The sequence below is a fragment of the Gopherus evgoodei genome, chromosome 7 (genome assembly GCF_007399415.2).
Source record: "Gopherus evgoodei ecotype Sinaloan lineage chromosome 7, rGopEvg1_v1.p, whole genome shotgun sequence".
NCBI classification, from domain to species: Eukaryota; Metazoa; Chordata; order Testudines; family Testudinidae; genus Gopherus; species Gopherus evgoodei.
In genome coordinates this window covers 127,790,592-127,810,801 of record NC_044328.1, presented here as the reverse complement: position 1 = coordinate 127,810,801, position 20,210 = coordinate 127,790,592, and the positions used below count along the sequence as shown (strand labels likewise).

The following is a 20,210-nucleotide window of genomic DNA, read 5'->3' as shown; positions in this document are numbered from 1 at the left end:
AGAACACCAGCTAAGACAGTTATAGTGTTAATAATTCAATGTTAGTAGAAAACTGTACTATTATGACTGATTTATACAGACTGAAGGAGGCATATGTTATGCTACAGGTGGATGTGAGGGAACAAGAAACCACTTTACAGTTTTCCCAGAAGTACAGAGTCAAAAAGGTCATCTGTGGTAAAGGATCTTTTGGATTAGTCTTTTAAATCAATGCATGAATTAAAGGCAATTTACATATAAATGGGCTAATACTCTGGCTCTGAAATTAAATGAATTTTTAAAAGATTTAAGAAACAGCAGAAAAGGTCAGCTAGTATTAAGTGTACATAATGTGATTTTTTTAGAAATTGCTTGTCTTGGAAACTATATGTTTCTGGTTAATGTTGTTGGTTTATTAATATTTTGTATTCATAATCAGTTCTGTCCAAAAATATACTGCTAGCTATGAGTAAGTAGATGTAGAAAAGCAATCCCACATGAGAGGGATATCATATCTAAGGAAACAAGGAGGAGATATTCTGACTACCAACATGTTTAAAAATTGACCTTTGTTCACTATGTTGCTAAACAGTAGCCTCAAATATGCTAATATCACATTGTAACCAAATAGTCTCTTAAGTCTCCTTTATTTTTGCTTCTGAGGGGTGCCACAGGAAAAATAATTGCAGGTATCTAAGGGGGATGGGAGGGGATAGCTCAGTGGTTTGAGCATTAGCCTGCTAAACTCAGGGTTGTGAGTTCAGTCCTTGAGGGGGCCATTTAGGGAACTGGGGTAAAAATCTGTCTGAGGATTGGTCCTGCTTTGAGCAGGGGGTTGGACTAGATGACCTTCCAACTTTAATAGTCTTATGATTCTAATGGGGCCCAACTGTCATCTCATTTACACTCATATAAATCAAAAGTGTGCATCCACTCACATCTAGGGCCCAGATCCTGCACTGCGATCTGCAACAGTCCTGTTACAGAAGCCCACCAAAGGTCACAACATAGGATCATGACTATGGAGAAGCAACAAACTAACAGCCATGTGGGAGATGACTCATACCCACTGCTTATGGAAAAGCACCAGTCTAAAAGCAAGGGAAGGCTGCAGGGTTGTGGGGTAGAGGAATCACAATCATATAATAAGTTTATTGTGTATGTTTTGTTGTAGGATTTTTTCTTTTAATAGATTTTAAAATTCCTTGAATAAAATAAAGTTGTCCAACATGGACATTTTTTCTCAGTTGTTTCTTTCATTTGCAGAGTACAGAATGCCTTGATTCTATCCACCTTTTCCATTGGCAGGTGGCTCCTGACATCTAAACAGCACCCTCAGCAAGTTCGCAGATGACACTAAGCGGGGGGGGGAGAAGTAGATACGCTGAGGGGAGAGATAAGGTCTAGAGTGACCTAGACAAATTAGAGGATTCGGCCAAAAGAAATCTGATGAGGTTCAACATGGACAAGTGCAGAGTCCTGCACTTAGGATGGAAGAATCCCATGCACTGCTACAGGCTGGGACCGACTGGCTAAGTGGCAGTTCTGCAGAGAAGGACCTGGGGATTACAGTGGATGAGAAGCTGGATTTGAGTCAACAGTGTGCCCTTGTTGCCAAGAAGGCTAATGGCATATTGGGCTGCATTAGCAGGAGTATTGCCAGCAGGCTGAGGGAAGTGATTATTCCCCTCTATTCAGCACTGGTGAGGCCACACCTGGAGTACTGCATCCAGTTTTGGTCCCCCCACTACAGAAAGGATGTGGACAAATTGGAGAGAGTCCAGGGGAGGGCAACAAAAATGATTAGGGGGCTGGGGCACATGACTTATGACATAGTACTTGGTCCTCCAATTCCCCCAGAGAGGACCAGGATCTATTGTATGAGCAACTTAATAAAGTAAAGAACAATGGATATCGGCTCATTTCTCTCCTTCTCTGCTGAAGCACAATGTTTGTTCACTCTTCTCACACATCATCTACCTCCCCATGGCTTCATGTAACAAATGAATCGTTGCCTAAAATCTAGGGCTGTCAAGTGATTAAAAAATTATTTGCAATTAATCACATGATTAATCGCTCTGTTAAACAATAGAATACCATTTATTTAAATATTTTTGGATGTTTTCTACATTTCCAAATATATTTATTTCAGTTACAACACAGAATAGAAAGTGTACAGTGCTCACTTTATACATTTTTATTAAAAATATTTGCACTGTAAAAAACAAAACAGCATTTTTCAATTCACCTAATACAAGTACTGTAGTGCAATCTCATTATCAGGAAAGTTGAACTTATGAATGTAGAATTATGTACAAAAGAACTGCATTCAAAAATAAAACTTTAGAGCCTACAAGTCCACTCATGCTTCCATGCTGATGATACTAGTTAAAATAATAATGCGTTAATTAAATTTTTGACTGAACTCCTAGGGGAAGAACTGTATGTCTCCTATTATGTGTTACCCATTTTCTACCATATATTTCATGTTACAGCAATCTTGGAGGATGACCCAGCACATGTTGTTCATTTTAAGAACACTTTCACTACAGATTTGACAAAACGCAAAGAAGGTACCAATATGAGATTTCTAAAAATAGCTACAGTAGTTGACCCAAGCCTTAAGAATTTGAAGTGCCTTCCAAAATCTGAGAGGGACGAGGTGTGGAGCATGCTTTCAGAAGTATTAAAAGAGCAACACTTTGATGTGGAAACTACAGAACCCAAATCACCAAAAAAGAAAATAACCCTCTGCTGGTGGCCTCTGACTCAGATGATGAAAATGAACATGTGTCAGTCAACACTGCTTTGGATTGTTATTGAGCAGAACCCATTAGCATGCGTGCATGTCCTCTGGAACTGTTGCTGAAGCATGAAGGGGCATATGAATGTTTAACATATCTGTCATGTAAATTCCTTGCAATGCCAGCTACAAAAGTGCCATGCAAATACCTTTTCTCACTTTCAGGCGACATTGTACATAAGCAGCTGGCACCATTATCTCCAGTAAATGTAAACAAACTTGTTTGTTTTAGCAATTGGCTGAGCAAGAAGCAGGACTGAGTGGACTTATAGGTGCTCAAGTTTTACATTGTTTTGTTATGGAGTGCTATTATGCATAAAAAAAATCTATATTTGTAAATTGCATTTTCACAATAAAGAGACTGCACTACAGTACTTGCATTAGGTGAATTGAAAAATACTTTTTCTTTTATTATTTTTACAGTGCAAATATTTGTAATAAAAATAATATAAAGTGAGCACTGTATACTTTGTATTGTGTTATAATTGAAATCAATATTTAAAAATGTAAAAAAATCCAAAAACATGTAATAAATTTCAATTGCTATTCTATTGTTTAACAGGGCAATTAAAACTGGGATTAATCGTGAGTTAACTATGATTAATCAACAGCCCTAGTAATAGCCCAAGGGCTCAATCCTGAAGCCACTTTGATAGTTGAACTTCCAATCTGCCTGCACTGCACATGTCCATGCAATTGACCTGAGGTCCTCTCAATGGTGGGATACCCAACTCAAATTTCACTGGTGGATTTCCAAAGCAGGGCCTGATCATTCCAAAATAAGATGAAATTGTATCTATTCTCCAGGAAACTGTTAGCACCAAGCAGGGCACTGGCATTTTGCAAGCCACAAGAGCGGCTTAAATAGCCACTTTAAAATATATTAATTCACTGAACAAGATAAGAACTAAACTATTTAACCAAAGGATCCATTGGCAGAAAATCAACAGTGAGGGCACTGTTCTATGAATTATGTTAAGAATAACTTATGGAAATATTTTATAGCATTTAATAAGCACAAAACCAGTACATTTCTATAGATATGTTTTTAGACTAACTTCTACCATACGCTCTCATTTATTTTAGAAATTGATAATTTTTCTATATCTTTAAAAATCGCACTACACAATTCTATAGCGAGAATCTAGTTATCTAGTAAGTTGTATAGGATAGTTGAAAACCTATAGAAAGGTTATTTTTGATTAAATTTCACACAATAATCTGATTAGGAAATGAAAACATGAATGACTCTCCAAAAATGTGAATCTTCCTTATTCAGTTATTTTTAAATGGAAAAACTAAATTTACATAGTAATCGTTAAACCGCTCCCCCTTCCCTTGGAGCAAAGTAACAGACATGAACTGCAGCTTGTGGATGAGCATTACAGAGCACATTAAAAAAAAAGAAAGCTTTACAGTATGTATTGTCATAAAGATACATAGTCAAAGCTATCTAGTATATATTCACAAATAGATACATAGGTGGTGTAAAGGTAAACAAACAGTTATGGAAATGGACATTAACATTAAAGAAAGGTGAACCAAAGAATAGTTTTACAGTTTATAGCTGAAATACATGGACCATATACATGCTTGAAGACAAGCATGTGTATAGAGAATCAGGGCCAAGACACTTACATAATCCAACATAAATCATGCAGGGTGTCAGAAACCACTTTACTAGAATCTAATAATTTTTTAGCTTTATGGCAACAAGTTTCTTCAGGCCCCAGATGCCCTAATCCAGGACAAAAAGATAAAAATATCTAGAAAATATTGATTTTATTAAAAGATAGTCAAGGGATTCACAATGGAAGATTCTCTGGCAACCTCATAAATGCTTCTGAGGATACTACAAAAGGACTTGATGGGAAGGGAGCCATAGACATAAGTTTACCTTTATTCAGGCAAACTTTGGCTACCGTAAATGTATCATGGTGAGGCTTGGGCTACTCTTGAAAATTAGATTGACACAGCTATGTGGGTCAGGGCTGTGAAAGAAAAAAATTCTACTTGAGAGGCACAGCTATGCCAGCCTACCTAACCCCCAGTGTAGATGCAGCTATGGCAACATAGCTACCATTATTTGGGGAGATGATGTTCCTACACAGATGGAAAAACCCCTTCCATCAGTCTAGGATGCATCTACATTGTGGGGTTATGCTGGTATCATCTCTGTAGTGTAGATATACTTAGAGAGCTACTTTATTAGATGAAAAATTAATTGGAATCTGAAATATAGGAGGTGATTTGGATAAAGGGGGGGGGGTTGGTGTACAGGAAAAATCAAACCAGATTTCATTCAGTTCCTGCAGCACATTCATTACCTAGAGGTCTGAATCCCTAAAATGAGTTTAAGGATTCAAAAGAACAGATGGGGTCAGTCAGCAACTGGAAAGAAAGAAAATTCAGAATGGCCTGGCTAGACCAGACCAAGCACCATATTGTATGTATACTAAAACACTACTCTTATTATCCTTAACAATATATTATCCTAAGTATGAAAATAATAAATTCAACAAGAGAAGTGTGAGAAATAGACTAGTGATAGGAAAGAGAGAAAGAACACAGTGTCAGGCCAAAATTTTCAACGTGGGCATCTAAAGTTAGATGAATAAAAATGGCCACATTTTCAGAAGAACCAAGCAACCTCAACATGACTTGCAGATGCCCAGCAACTCGGAAATCACCCCACTTCTTTAATTGCATGGGGAGTTAAGTTACTAACTTTAGGAGCATAAGTTTGAAAATTTTTCCCTGAAAGGTCATATGTTACAAAAAAAAGACTTCAGGGAGTGGTGGATAAAATACTAAATCCTTTGGCACTAAGCATCAAAAATAATTTTTAAAAAATCTGACAATTCTAGGATGCATAAATAGGAATATAAAATATACAGTAAATCACAGGAGCACTATACAGTGTGGTGTATGAGAGATTTGCTAGGGGCATTTTTAGAATAATGTGCACAGTTCTGACCACCACTTTATGAAAAGGGCAGCACAGAAATGGAGAAGACAAAAGAAAGGTCAGCCAGAATCACACAGGTACTGGAGGATTTGGGATATTCAAAAAAGGTAGAGAAACTCGGTCTGTTCTCTGGAAAAGAAATTTAACAGGGGATCACACCAAGGCATACAGAATTCTGAAGGGAAAAAAAAAAGGACACTCTACAGGGTTATATGAGCTCATGTCAAATATAAGAACAAAGGGCACGAACTTAAGCTACGGAAAGGTCATCCACTAAAAGAATTTAGGAAAAAATGCTTTGCACATAGAATAGCTACAATAGAAAATAAATCAGCTAAAGCCACCTCTGGAACAACTGATATAAACTTTAAAAAGGCGACATGCACCTGGAGGACAGAATTGTCGTGCAGAGATGACTGACCTTTTGGAAAATGGGCTTTGAGAGGGGTTTTGGTTTTTTTTTGTTTTGTTTTAAAGTCACCCATGTTATTTTCCTATGTACTCTCTGCTACATCAGGCAGTATGTGGCTAGTATAATGCCAATAAAAGACATCTGATACCAAACTAACATGAAGCATCTAATAGCGAGACGCCAATATTTCAAACAAGTGCTTTAGAGATTCCACTCTCTCCCGTTTCTGTCTAGTGTTATTTTTGATACTTACTGGTTTCAATGGGACAGGGAACACCACAACAAACTTTGTTCTATTATATGGGATCCTTTCTTTACTTAACTTTTTCCAGTCTCAGAAATAAATTTTGGTTTAGTAGGTTGGGATTTTTTAAGCAAATGCTATTATCCAATATGGCTGCCAATTTCAAATATATATAATTTTTATGCATACTTATAGAATGATCCTTATCAAGGATTAGCAGGAAGGTTTGAATTCCAAACATTCAACTCTAGAGCACAGACATCTACTGCTTGAGCTAAATGAGCAATTCCATTAGCTGGCAACAGCAGGCTGTTACTTTTCTACAGACACTCCCCAGGTTACGCAAGACCTGACTTACGCAAATTTGCACTTATGGAAAAAGTTCCATAAGCCAGAAATAGGATTTTCAAGTTGTGGAAATTTTTGCATAACGTATGGGTATACATTTCCAACTTGCACAAAATTTGAGTTATGCAAGGCTTTCTGGAACGGAACAACTGCGTAAGTCGAGAGGCGCCTGTATTTGGATTAGCCACTGCAGGTGGACACAAACTATGTTTTTCAAGGATGTTACACACTCAGTCTTTCAACAGGTAGGGCCAAAGTGTGGCCTAGATAGTGTGGAGGGGCATGGGCATAAGGGGAAATATATCATGGGAAGAAACATGTTCCATACAGACACCAGCTCCTACCACCACGCAGATGGGCAGAGAGGCGGAAGAGGTTGGGAACAGACCAGCGTACCAGACAGCACAGCAGCACTGGCACGACATATACTGCAGCAGCAGATACAGCTCCAGCACATTTACATCCTCGCCCTCCTTCTCCGAGCCACAAGTAAAGCAGGTTGGGAATGCCGATTCATCTGCACCGAAACCGTTTGCAGGGAAGGATTGCTTTCAATGTGTCTCACACTCCAGAAATATCTGGGAGAGGAGTTTGATGTTGTTGATAGTCTTGGCACCTTCAAAATGAAAAGTTTTGTTTTCAGTTTGAAACAATCTTTTGGTTTAAAACTGTATTAGTTAACATTTTTAAAAGGTTAAATAAAAAACAATTCAGAATCAACATGGGATGTTTCAGTTAACTGCATAAAAAAAAAATTTGGAATACTGATCTGCAGAAATTTGAGACTGACTTTTTGTCCCAATTCAGGACAGGAAAAATTTGTGAAATCTCAAACTCTTGTGGGATGGGAAAACAGCTTCCCATCTAGCTTCAGTCACAATCTCCCTCTAAAGCTACTCCTGGGGAAGCATAACTTGCTGCACTTTTCTGTGGGTTCATGACAAAGCCATGCATGAGGCCTTAATGGGCCTCATAATAGCCAGTCCAATTGTATTTATCATTTAAAATGTCTTTGAGAGAGACAATGTGAGTGAAGTAATATATTTTACTAGACCAACTCCTGCTAGTAAGAGACAAGCTTTTGAGCTACACAGAGGTCTTCTTCAGATCTTCAAGAGCTCTGTGTAGCTTGAAAGTTTGTCTCTAATATTCTAGGACCAACAATAAAGTAAGAACTTTTGTCATTCTTCACTCTTTTTACCTGTTAGCTAACAAAAGCCAAGAAATTTTAAGTCATAGCTAACCTCCACCTTAAAATACCACTTCAACTAACCTACATAAAGTATCATAAAACCACAATGAAAATAGCAGCAAGCCAAAACCTGTCACTCAACAATGCAAGACCTCTGTTGAAGACAATAAGATTTTCCACAATTCAGAAGTGTGCTGTAATTCAGCATTTGACTCGGAATTCCTTATTGAAATCTGAAAGTCAAGGTAGGTGAAGGAATCTTTTTTATTGAACCAACTTCTGTTGGTGTAAAGGACAAGCTTTCAAGTGTCACAGAGTTCTTCTTCTGGTCTCTGGAAAATACCCAGAGTGTCTGAGCCGAATATAATTTTGGACAGATTGTTAAGCATTTGATGCACTAGATGTTTTATGAACTATACCCCCTTCCCAAACACTTTTTAAGATCCAGGGGTCCTTCACACTCCTATTAACATGTGGTGTACCTCATACAGTGTATCCATTGCCCCAACAAAATCAATTCTGCTCTCCAATGAACTCACACAGAGAAATGATCAACAAAGACACCGTAACACCCAAAGCAATCACTCCATATCTGACCTCTCAGTCCTCACTCTCAAAAGGAAATCTGCACAATATCTTCAAAAGATGAGCCTGGGAGTTTAAATTCATAACTCTGCTAGACACTAAAAACCAGAGACTAAACATATACGCTGGTTTTATGGCTCATAATTTGTAACACACCCAACTGCCCACTATCCCTTAACTTAAAATGAAGAGGGCCATTATCTCCCACAGCATCTGCCCCAACTTGCATTTAGCTCAGGCACTCTGGTTACCTTCTCCAGACCTGAAGAGCTCTGTAATGTTCGAAGGCTTGTCCGTTCCACCAGCAGAAGTTGATCCAATAGAAGATATTACCTCACACATCTCACTCATATCCTGGGACCAACACCGTTACAAGACAAAACTATTATGATCTGTCATGCAAAATGGGGGTGTAATTCAGGTATCATTTATGGACAGGCAGCAGAGCTGGCTGGGAAATCCCTCCATTTGAAAAAAAAATCATCCCAAAATGGGACAAAACCTCAAGCATGAATTTTTTGAAGGATTTTCCAGAAAAATTCCATTTCAGAAGAAATGAAACCATTCTTTGGCTTCCCACCTCCTCTGAGCTCTGGGACCAGACAGCTCAGCTGCTCAGCCTCCCTACCAGCTCTGTGGCCAGCGAAACTGTGAACCGTGGCTCTCTGCCTCTCCAGCCCTAGAAATGTGAAGGAAGCTGCTGATGATGATCAAATGTGAAGCTTGCCAAGCTAATTTGTGGCAGCCTCTTCAATGAAGTGCAGAGCCCTTAGACCACAATCAAATCTGGTCATGGACAGTCAGTGATGTGTGACATTGTCTTTAGCCTCAGCCATGTGTGGTATTCTCTCGTTGGCCCCAGGTAAGAAGATTGGCTGCACATTGAGCCTAGCATGTTCAAAAATGGTCTAGAAGAATACTTAAGTGGCATGGCAAATCAAAACTGGGTACACACCTGGTCTGGTCAGTAATGAGAGACTGGTGTCTAACGTCAGCTACAAGCAATTCTTCATGCCATATCAACCTTGCAGAGAAATTTGGACAGGGCAAGTGGTCCCACAATGGGTGCCTAGATGTCAAGTGTGCTCTTGGATGGTTGTAGAGGTCTGTGTATAGCAGTAGGCTAGGTTTGCCCAGATATTCTCAACCATTCTACAGTTGCACATCAACCTACTTGATGCAAGATGAATGGAACAAGACCTGACCAAAGTATGCTGCTGCAGAGTAACAGAGGGCTAACCCAGATAATAAGAGACTGTCATGGTATAATCCCACTCTGAACCTTAGCGTCCAAAAGACGGGGTACCAGCATGAATTCTTCTAAGCTCAATTACCAGCTTAGTACTTGTAGCGCTGCCACCAACCAGGAATTCCAGTGCCTGGTACACTCTGGTCCCCCCAAAACCCTGCCCGGGGACCCCCAAGACCCAGACCCTCTGGATCTTAACACAAGGAAAGTAAACCCTTCCCCCCCATTGCCTCTCCCAGGCTTCCCCTCCCTGATTTACCCTGAAAGATCACTGTGATTTCAAACTCCTTGAATCTAAAAACAGAGAGGAAAATTCACCTTCCCCCCTCCTTCTCTCTCCCCCTCCCAGACTCTCCCTGAGAGAGAAAGTAATCCTAACACAGAGAGAAATTAACCTCTCTCTCCCCCCTTCCCTCCTTTCTCCCCACCAATTCCCTGGTGAATCCAGACCCAGTCCCCTGGGGTCTCACACCAGAATAAAAAAAAATCAGGTTCTTAAACAAGAAAAGCTTTTAATTAAAGAGAGAAAAAACAGTGAAAATTATCTTTGTAAATTTAAGATGGAATAGGTACAGGGTCTTTCAGCTATAGACACTGGGAATACCCTCCCAGCCTAAGTATACACGTACAAATTAAAATCCTTTCAGCAAAATACAAATTTGAACTCCTTCCAGCCAAATACACATTTGCAAATAAAGAAAACAAACATAAGCCTAACTCACCTTATCTACCTAGTACTTACTATTCTGAACTTATAAGAGCCTGTATCGGAGAGATTGGAGAGAAACCTGGTTGCACATCTGGTCCCTCTGAGCCCCCAGAGTGAACAACTACCAAATTCTAACAGCACACACACAAACTTCCCTCCCTCAAGATTTGAAAGTATCCTGTCCCCTGATCGGTCCTCTGGTCAGGTGACAGCCAGGCTCACTGATCTTGTTAACCCTTTCCAGACAAAAGAGACATGAAGTACTTCTGTTCTATTAACTCTTACTTATCTGTTTATGACAGAGACTTTGAGCGTTTGCTCCCCTGAAGCATCAATCAATTTACTTAGAAGGTTGTTATTTGTCCTCACCTTAGCCGGAATTTTCATCCGGTGGTTAAGAGATCTATCTAGGGTTACTCCAAGGTAGACTGGGTGGGATTCGTGTTCCAAGCAATATCCATAGAGAGATATATTCAGTTCCTGAGCTGCTCTGGCATTATAAAGATAGAACATTCAAAACTGTCTTTGCCACACTTGGTTGTAAATACCAACAACTGCTTTATTTGGACATCTTACTCAAGACGGAGTTAGGGAGTCTTCAGGCTCTGGGAGTGACACTGCTTGGACACCTAAACAAATGTCATCTGTATAGGTAAACTTGAGGGACTGGGTGAGCGGAAGGTCTTTTGCATATAGGGTGAAGAGAGTCAGTGCCAGCACAGAGGCTCGCAGTAGGCTTTTCCACACAGTAACTCCATCTCACATGTACACTCAGAAATGTCTGTTGCAGTGGAGAAGGTCAACAACATTAACCGCCCATGCTGGGAGTGCTCTTGACAATTTGACTAAGAGCCCCATCTGCCAGACTGTGTCATATGCTGCTGCAAAGTCTAGAAATACAGCTCTCATCTCCAGGTTTTTCTGAAAACCAATGAATTTTGTCAAAGCTAACATTTGATCACAGGTGCTACAACCTCTCTGAAAGCCTGCTTGCTTAACACTATTTATTAACTCCACTTGGGGGCGAGGAGTGGTGCTGAGGTATAAGCTGTTCCAGCACCTTGAATGGCACAGAAACAGAGACATCCGTCGATAGCTTGCAAAATTATGTGGAGGAGGAAGCTGAGAGGCAGTCAGGGCACTGAGCCTCAGCAACCATAAAGGAAAGCTTTTGGTCAATTTCACTGATAGAAGGTGGGTGTGTTTCCAGCGAGGTCTTGGCCCTATGCTATTTAACATTTTTATCAATGACATGTAAGAAAACAAAATCACTGATGAAGTTTGTACAGGAATTGGGGGAGTGGTAATGAAGACAACAGGTCACCGATTCAGAATGATCTGGATCATGTGGTAAATTGGGCACAAGCCAACAATATGCATTTTAATATGGCTAAACATATACATCTAGGAACAAAGAAATTAGGCCATACTTATAGGATGGGGGACTCTTTCCTGGGAAGCAGTAACTCTGGAAAAGATTTGAGAATTGTAGTCAATAATAAGCTGAACATCAGTGCCCAGTGTGATGCTGTGACCGGAACAGCTAATGTGATCCTGGGATGCCTAAACCAGGGCATCTGCAGTAGGAGTAGAGGGGTTATTTTACCTCTGTATTTGGCAATGGTGCAGCTGCTACTGGAATCCTATGTCCAGTACTGGGGCCCACAATTCATGAAGGATGTTGAAAAATTGGAAAGGATTCAAAGAAGAGCCAAAAGAATTATCAAAGGATTTGAAAACAGGTCTTATAGTGGGAGATTCAAGGAGCTCAATCTATTTAACAAAGAAAATATAAAGGGTGATTTAACCACAGTCTACAAGTATCTATATGGGGAATAACTATTTAAGAAAGAGCTCTTCAGTCTAGCAGAGAAAAATCTAACATGATCAAATGGTGGGAAGTTGAAGCAAGACAAATTCAGACATGAAATAAGGTGTACATTTTTGTCAGTGAAGGTAATTAACCATTGGAACTAGTTACCAAGAGTCATGGTCAATTCTGCAACACTGACAATTGCTAAATCAAGATTGGATGTTTTCTCAAAAGATCTGCTCTAGGAATTATTTTGCTATATGGGAGGTCAGACTAGATTATCACAATTCTTCCTTCAGGCCTTATAAGCAATATCTATAGAAGTGAAATTCATAACAACATGGTAGGATGGCTGCTGGAGAGTCATCATTCCAATTTTCCCCCAATTGGGGGACTGGGGGGGAAATCACAAAATTTTGGTAAAACCAATTTCTTCCCCCTCCCACCCAAAAGGAATTTTTTTGTAAGAAAAATTGTTCTGATGAAAAAGTTTTGACCAACTATAATTGGCAGCATGTACCACACCTAATGGGGTAAGTTAAGAACAAAGTTTCAGACTCAGTTCTGAGTTATCTGCCTTACTTTGATTTCAGGCATGATCAGGAAGATAACAAGTGTGAGACAGCAGCTTCAGGAACCAACAACAAAACAACAAATGGTGAAGACCAGACCTATTATTAAAGCTGTTGAGTTCCTGGTGGTACCCACCATTTGTCTGCGAATGTGTGCTAAATCAGGTACATAATTTTTTATTATTATTAATTTGTATGGCAGTAGCATCCAGAGGGCCCAGCCAAGATCATCACTCCATTGCGTTAGGCACTGTAGAAACAAAGTAAGAGACCATCCCTGCCCTGAAGGACTTATCATCTGAACAGACAAGGGTGGGGGTGGGAGTGCTATAATGAACAAACAGATTAAACAATGTGATGGTTTACAAGCATTTTGTTCCATGATTCTTTTCTTAGGGAACATTAACCAAAAGGTACAGAGCACACAGAACAAAATGCAAAAACAATAAAGGCCTATATACCTATTCCACTTTAGCAAAAGCAACCTTAATCTTTCCTTGCAAGCGTCATTAAGTTCCATTCAGGTCAGTTACCTTTATCTCTGGGTTTGGAGAAGCAGATTTCACAGCTGCACCATGCTGTATCTGTCTCACTCACTATGTCTTCTTGCATCTCTGTCAGTGCTCAAGGACACTCCTTGAGCAGCCCCAGTTCACAATCCACTCAGCTCCATTCCCTCCCCTCCACCTCAGTGTTCCTGCCTAGGCAAGCATCTTTAGGTTTTCGTATCCCCTTTGAGCCTAGGTTTGGCCTGAGGAGAGTACACTTGGCCAGCATGACTGGAGCTAAGCCAAGGGTATTCCCAGATTAATAGCCTCCCCAATGACACTTGGCATTCTCTAGGATAGTACCACATCTTTGCCATTGTTTTATTTTCCCCTTGCAGCCGCCTTTGAATTAACTCCATGCGGCCAAGCAGGATAATGTACAGAAAGATCTGAGATGCACATGATATTTATAATAATTAATACACAGGGTTTTCCCCCCTCTGACATTTTTGCTATCTACATGTAGCCTACACATTTTGAGTCATTTAGCTATATTATAGAATGATCTACTAAGCGATGTTTCAAAATGAAAAGGGGTTTTTTTGAAGAAAAAAGTTGTCTATTTTGTTAAGTCTATGCAGCATTGAGTAGAAAACTGAAAAGCCCACAGACAAACACTAAGTTTGTTACCTAAAAATATTCACGTGGGTGTGGAATCGGAGTAATTTAACAACACATCTCTATACTTATACATGTTACCTCAATGAAGACTCAGTCTCTTGTTCAAATCCCTTATCTAGTCCCACCTCTAAGAATGCATCCAAACACAAATGGTTGGGTTAAGGGACAGCTGAGGATAGTTGATACTTTATAACACTTTTTTAAAATGCAAATGTAGAAAACATTGAGAAGGATACAACCGTATCCGTTCATCACATCCTTCACCTTGCATTTGTTACCTTATGGCAGTTTCTGCCACTCCTGGTCACAAATGAGATTCTCAGTCTCCTTGGGCAGGTCTGTGTGAGAATAACTTACACAAACTCTCAGAACTTTCAAAATTATTCTGGAGGCTGCTCCGGCCTCCAGAGCAGTGCCCAGAATCAGGAGGGCATGAGGATGGCAAGGCTCCCTTGACCTCCACTTTTAAGGGATGGCTGAACTGCAAACCAAAAGGTATGTTCTTAATTTGCTTTAGGTAACTTAGGTTAGCATGGCAGTCAAGGCACCACAATTCAGCTTCTAACTCTGATTAGCAATTCAAATTCAGCCCAGGCTCCCCTACAGGTTTTAACTCAAGCCACTAACCAGCATTAAAACCATAGATGTCATGTCTTCACTGCTATTTAACCCCAGTAAGTAATGGGCACTTGGGGGGGGGGGCATTGCAGATACACCGTGAGAGGCACAGCTAAGAACCTCACCCAAGAAAAGATACCTTATTCCATAAGTTATCCCCTTGAAATCAATGGAGTGAGCAGAAGTGGCAGAATCTGGCCCTTAGATTGTAAACTCTTTGGTGCAAGGACCCTTTCTTTGCATGTATTTGTACAGTATCCAGGATAATGGGACCTCAATGCAACTGGGGCCTCTGGGTGCTTCTGTCTGTAATATCAACACTAAATAAATACTGCTACCACCAGCCACCTTGATTAAGAGGGACAAACAAGCACTGTAATGAGCAGTTGGCTATTGTCTTTGTACAAAGAGTTTCTGCTAATAAGTTACTCTTGGGTTACTACCATTCAATCATGCTGCTAACAGGAACACTTTCACAGTAATTGGTGCGTTTTAGACAGCCTAAGATGCTGAACAGTTTTGGAATCATTAATGATTTGTGGTGACTTTCACTGTAAGGATGACAATGCATTCGTTTACCAGATGCAAGATCAGGCCATGGGCCATTAACAAGAGGGCGTTCTCTGAACACTTTTAGAACAAATACCAGCTGGTTTATTTTCAGCATGCAGACATAATCACATGAATCTCATATCCGATTCACAACAATGCTGTCAGATACATCATAAATGAAAGGCTCCAAACGCTCATTATCATTTCTTAGTCTTAAAAGCAGCACATCACACAGAGATCCAAAATATTAAGTTTACCATTTTAAAGGAGCTTGACAACATTATATACATTTTGTAAAAGATAATAAAAAGCACTGTTTAGAGAATTTATTACCCAACTATTCCAAATATTCTTCAGACATGGTCTTTTCTATTATAGACTTTGGAACAGCAAATTTCTTTTCTGTCAAGAATTCTTTGAAGGCCAAGGAAGTTTCAGAATGCAGTTGAAACATATCAGTAAATTTTGGCTATTGTATTCAAAACACTACAGTCACAGAAATAAAACAAAGGGGTAAAAAAGACAACTCACCCCTGATTGCAGGGAACTGTCTGCACATGGCACTGGTAAATAGGACTATATCTGATAGATCCTGGCAATTAACCAATTAATTTTTAAGAGAGATCTGAACCACTCAGATATCTTTTACATAAATATTAGCCAATTGAAATAATCTCCAGGTCTAGTGCATGGAGAGATCGGTCATGCTAACCCGGGCCATTTCTATTAGAACATGATGGAATATAAAATGGACCCAGGGGGAGAGGTTAGGGGGGAGAGACAGAGAACTATTCTTCCACAAACATGGTCTTTGCTGATTTAATGTATTTTGCAGTTCCAACTGCCAGATTAACCTTTCAGAAGATTTAACAAACTAATTAATATGCAATTAATATTCTACCTAGCATTTAAGAAAGAACACAAGTTAATTCAGAGAAAGCATTGGTTTTGCACTTCAAGTGAGTTTCTTTATTGACTTGATTCTGAGATGTGTTCAACACACTATCACCCACTGATTTCTCTTCTACTCAGAGTTGTCACTTGGGTATGGAAGTGATGGGTTGGTCCTGGAAGTGACGGATTCGTCACTTCTGCCCCGCACCCCTCTAGGGACAGCCCTGCTTCTACTTATCAAATGATTAGCAGCCTAAGTTTATAAGGAGCATGCAAGGGAATTTTCAAAAAAATTGCACCTCTTTTGCTTCTTTATCATGAATGAAGTCTGAAATATTTGGGTGGTTGGTTTAATTTCTTTTTACTGGAGATATCACACTGGTTTTGCTGGAAGATTCTGGCAGGGGTTCCTTATATCTTAAATGAAGCCGTAGTGTTGATAACTTCCTTCAATGACTAATATTCTGGAAAAGGATAAGTCTTAATAAAGTCAAAAGTAGTAAACAGTTCCCTCTCAGTTTCTAATATTAGTCTCTTGACTCCTCTAACTTTGTCATTTCAATAGTTCTCCAATCACTAGGGTCTTCCAGGCTAGATAATTCAAGCAAAATTAAACGAAAACTTGCAGACCTTCCTTATGCATTATAAAGAAGCAAAAAGGATCACTAATCCAATTTGTTTTCCTTAGCAAGTCACCTTTAAGAGATAAGCAGCAAGCTGTGTCATTTGTAATAGAATAGAGAATCTTCAATTAAAAAATAGTGGCCCTCCCCAAAAATTGTTTAAAAGTTAAAGAAACCAACGTTTCTACAGTTTGTTGCAGAAAAAAGGAGGTAACTAACAATTACTGTTCATATGAACATTTATTACAGTGAATTCTATAGAGCCTATTACTGCACTAGTGCATGCATGACCAGTAATTGCTAACTCGCCCATTCCTCTGCTCCAAACATAGATTTAAAAACACTTTTTAGAAAAATTAGTAATTTATCAATATTGACGACTATTTTCTTTGTAAAGAATCCTCTTCATTTACATTTATTCAGCCTGCTGCTTTAATCTTTTTAAACTGGATGAGAATCACATGGTTAAAACACAACCAGAAGACTATATAACAGTTGTACAAAGGGCATTTACAAAAGTGGTCTTTTTGCCTTTGCTTAAGGGAAGGGAATGGATAAGAAATGAGTTCTCCCTGGGGAACCAAGGGAACTATATTAACAAGCTCGTTCCAGTCACCTTTTGTTATTATGGACCCCCTACACACCGTGCTCACTCCAAGCCATCATTACAATTTTTTGTCTCAAGAAACATTTTTGGATCTTGACAAACCCAGTTTTACAGTAAACGAGCTATGCTAGCTCAGACAGCTACTCAAAAAACAATAGAAAAAACTATCATGCTCCATTTAAAAAAAGATGTTATGTATAACTTATTCATGACATACATGAGGCTACAATATTGAGCACAGATGTCCTGACACAACGCCCCAGCCACCAACAACTATGTGCAGTGATTGATGTAGCCTTCTTGGATTATGTACCATTAACATGCTCCAGTGTGATACACCAAGAGCTGTCCACCACCTTATCTCTGGCAAATAATCAGTTCAGAAAAGGCCCACTGCAGCATAATCTCTGTGGATTGAGGCCAACAGACTAATTCAACAATCAATGGTTTATTTTAAATTTCACTCCCTGGGTGCAGAGGACAATGTGTTAGCTCTAGGCAAGAGGTGCAGGAAGTTTTATGTTAGCTTTTCCTTTTGCCTTTCAAGTCAGCAATTGACTTGAAAGGCAATTCATCTCCACCCTGCAAAAACAACAGTAAGATATCCAAAAGTCTTTGTTTCATTATGTCATCTCTTCAGCTGATACCATGAAGTTACTAGTTTGTTGCCCTGGCCACTTTGGGTGCCATTATCTCCAAATACATTTGAATGGTAAAGACTAAGTTTCAGCTGCCTGAGGATATTCTGAATTTGTTTAAATTTCAAGTTTCAAGACACTTCAGCTGAATAATTCAACCTGCCACAGGATAAAATTAGACTGATGGAGGTTTAGGTGATGCAGCAGGCCACAGGCAGAATTGCAGAGAAGGAGCAGAGGGAGAGAGATCATCCTTTGGAAGAGGTTATTTTTTGTCAGCGTATGTAGTACTGTTATGAACATTAATACCCTTACACAACAGGAAAAGACTAAACTATAGTGTCTGTATTTTGTATCAAAAGGCAGCAGATGAGACAGGAAGGTGGTTTAGATTTGAGTAGAAAAGTAAGCACTCCTCAGAAGCTATGCTGTACAGCTGGGTAGCCCATTAACCAATGCCAAACCTGTTTGCGTCATATGATCTGCATTTGTGATCGGATTAAAACATTTTGGCAAGAGATAGAGAGAAATAAAATCTACCACAGATCACGAAATAACCCAGCTGCGACAGTTGGGGATTGTGATCTCCAGCCTAATCTCTTATTCAGCAAAGGGATTTATAGATGCTTTCTTAGGTACCTAAAGCTGTTCTGCATTACTGGCTCTGTTTTAAGCCTCCAATTTTTCTTTGGTACAGCTTGGTGCATGAAATTATTGGGCACTAGCAAGAGACCCAGGTAGATACAAAGATATTCAGAGGGCCTTCTGTTGCACAAGGTGGCTCTTCCTTTCCAAGATGTTTTCAAGATATTTTGCTGTAAGAGGTGCGCTGGCCACCTGGATTTTGTTATCGGCTCCAAGTGGCAGAGTCTAAGTTCACAGTTTAAGTATCTACATGAGGAATAAATATTTAATAATGGACCCAGTGAACAGAAAAGACGGTTACTCACCTTTGTAACTGGTGTTCTTCAAGATGTGTTGCTCATATCCATTCCAGGTAGGTGTGCGCGCCGCACGTGCACGTTTGCCGGAAACTTTTTTACCCTAGCAACTCCAGTGGGCCGGCAGGTCGCCCCCTAGAGTGGCACCACTATGGCACATGTTATATACCCCTGCCAGCCCGCCTGCTTCTCAGTTCCTTCTTGCCGGTTACTCCGACAGTGGGGAAGGAGGGCGGGTGTGGAATGGATGTGAGCAACACATCTCGAAGAACACCAGTTACAAAGATGAGTAACCGTCTTTTCTTCTTCGAGTGATTGCTCATATCCATTCCAGGTAGGTGAATCCCAAGCCTTACCTAGGCGGTGGGGTCGGAGTGAGAAGTCGCGGCATGGAGCACTGCAGAGCCAAAGGCCGCATCATCTCTGGACTGCTGGACCAGGGCGTAATGGGAAGCGAATGTGTGGACCGATGACCAAGTCGCCGCCCTACAAATGTCTTGGATCGGCATGCGGGCAAGGAAAGCCAGCAATGACGCCTGTGCCCTGGTGGAGTGTGCAGTCACACGGCCCGCAGAAACATGCGCCAGGTCATAACAGGTCCTGATACAGGAGGTAACCCAGGAAGATATCCTCTGCGAGGAAATCGGTAGCCCCTTGACCCGGTCCGCTACCACCACGAATAGTTGGGGGGACTTGCGGAACGGTTTGGTCCTGTCCACATAAAACGCTAGCGCCCGACGGACATCTAGCGAGTGGAGTTGTTGCTCCCTGCGGGACGAATGGGGCTTTGGGAAAAAGACGGGAAGGAAGATCTCCTGGTTAATGTGAAAAGCTGAGGCCACCTTGGGTAGAAAGGCAGGGTGTGGTCTCAGCTGCACCTTGTCCTTATGGAAGACCGTATACGGGGGATCTACTGTGAGGGCCCGTAGTTCCGACACCCGTCTAGCTGAGGTGATGGCTACTAGAAAGGCGGTCTTCCAGGAGAGGTAGAGCAGGGAGCAAGTCGCTAACGGCTCAAATGGAGGGCCCATGAGCCGAGTTAGGACCAGGTTGAGATCCCATGAATGGGCAGGAGGACGGGCCTGTGGATAGAGACGTTCCAGCCCCTTCAGGAATCTCGCCACCATAGGATGGGAGAAGACGGAACATCCGTCCCCTCCGGGATGAAACGTGGAGATAGCCACTAGGTGAACACGAAGGGACGATAACGCCAGACCCTGAGCCTTGAGGGACCAGATGTAGTCCAGAATAGTGGTGATGGGAACTTCCGTAGGGAGAAAACCTTTCTCCGAAC

General features: G+C 40.5%; 1 protein-coding gene across 8 annotated transcripts in view; it reads right to left on the bottom strand.

Moving 5' to 3' along the window:
• Positions 1 to 20,210, bottom strand: part of FHIT (fragile histidine triad diadenosine triphosphatase) — a 1,100,662-nt gene that overhangs the window by 766,832 nt on the left and 313,620 nt on the right. The window lies entirely within an intron of this gene.